Raw genomic sequence first — 1,738 nt, 5'->3', positions numbered from 1 at the left:
GAACAAAACTATTGTTTGTTAAGCCCAGTTTTATTGTGATTTGTCATATTTCTGAGCACAGATATAGATTGTTTAAAACTTTGTGCAAATACCTGTATAATTTTCATTGTTATGAAGAAGTATATATGAAGTGCTGAGCTACCAAAAGATTAAGTACATTGCATAGTAAAAAAATAAACATATATATCCTTAGCATATAATGTCTTTATAAAATTGCTCTGAAATGAAATGCTTAAAAACTTTGCAACATGGTGGAGGGGAACAGATATATTTTAGATTTAGGTCATTGTAGATAAAACAGTGAAGGGAAGAACAGAAAAACACAAATTGTTCTATCTACATTTTTTCAGTATGAATCCATTACATTAGACCCTCACGTCAAAATCCAGAATCCCCCTACTTTCCCTGCAAATACAGGCAGTTATTTCCATTGCAAGAGTTGTTTATAATGAAAGTACACCTTACAAATGAAATGAGATATGCACTATATGCCAAAATTGTGTTATATTGTATATAATGCTTGCATGTTCATAAATATCATTCTTTGAAAAAGTATTCTTTTTTCTTTAAGATTAGCACTAAAGATGATTAGTTCCTAAATATGAAAAACTCATTATATAAGAAAAATTTCAAATACTAAAAATAAATAAATTGTAAATGGAATGAAAGAAGTGTTCTGAGAAAGGAAAAATTAAGAGAGGATAGAGAGGAGACCAATGTCTTTCCCAAATATTTATTGGTACACGTAAAATAATGCAAAAGAAATTTAGTGATTAGTGTAGGCATTTCTTGGAAAAGTTCAGAAACTGAAAAACAATCCATTACAAAAAGCAAACCTGAAATAATATTAAAAATATCTACATCCATAAAATCACAGATATGTACAAAGAACTAGGTCTTCTAGTTATATGGTCTTGTGCAATATTTCTTTCAAGTTAATTCATTGTTAGTAAAATACCATATAAGCAAGGTGTTCAATCCATACTAGAGCCAAACTATAAAGCATGTTCCTTAGTGCAGTTATATTTTTCAACTGGGAAATGAGGGAGACATACAAAGAGTTTAGCTAGCTATAGGCATTTAATGTTGCTACAGATGAAAGAATATTGGAAGTACAATATATTTTTGTGACTTTCTTTTGTAGTTTAGTTATTTTCTAAATTTGGGAATGCCAGTGCTTAATGTTAATATTGCAAGATAAGAATAAACTTTTTGTACATTCAACAAGAAAAGTATTGTGATGAAGACAGTGGTTCTAGTATTCTCATACATGTTCAGATGAAGTTCTTTACCACAGTTTCTACAAAGCAGTGTTTTAAAGAAACAAATATTTCTGTTCTGATGTTCATAGATGATCCTTGACCTTTTGTGTGTTTAACAATGCCTCCAGTAAGTAGATATGGCCACCTTGATACAGTACTTTTCTAAGTGAATGCACATACTTTAGCTACCTAACTTCAGAAACTTGTGTTGCTCATTGTTGTGCATATTTGTCTAGGTGACTACCTTGCCTGATATGCATCAATAAATCTTTATTGATGCATATTCTATTGGAGATAATTATTGTTATTTGTTTATAAGTTTATAAAGATAGTCATGGTTTGAGGTGATGTTTGAACTGAGGAATTTCTATTGTGAGCATGTATATCATAAATGTGAAATAAATTACAGATTCTTTGATTTTTGTACTTTTATACTCTCCATAAGAAAAGAGATCCATACTTTAATTATTCTTTCA

The 1,738-nt window shown here is 29.6% G+C and overlaps 1 protein-coding gene across 1 annotated transcript in view; it reads left to right on the top strand.

Moving 5' to 3' along the window:
* The window catches only part of LOC119586953 (uncharacterized oxidoreductase YjmC-like), a gene marked incomplete in the record, with an annotated part of 12,303 nt that extends 10,623 nt beyond the window's left edge, over window positions 1-1,680 (top strand). Inside the window, 1 exon segment of the mRNA XM_037935685.1 lies at window positions 1-1,680.
* Between the last annotated feature and the right edge of the window lie 58 nt (window positions 1,681-1,738).

This window comes from Penaeus monodon, chromosome 22, assembly GCF_015228065.2.
Source record: "Penaeus monodon isolate SGIC_2016 chromosome 22, NSTDA_Pmon_1, whole genome shotgun sequence".
NCBI lineage: Eukaryota > Metazoa > Arthropoda > Malacostraca > Decapoda > Penaeidae > Penaeus > Penaeus monodon.
The sequence above is the reverse complement of the archived record's forward strand: the minus strand, read 5'-3'. Positions and strand labels throughout refer to the sequence as shown.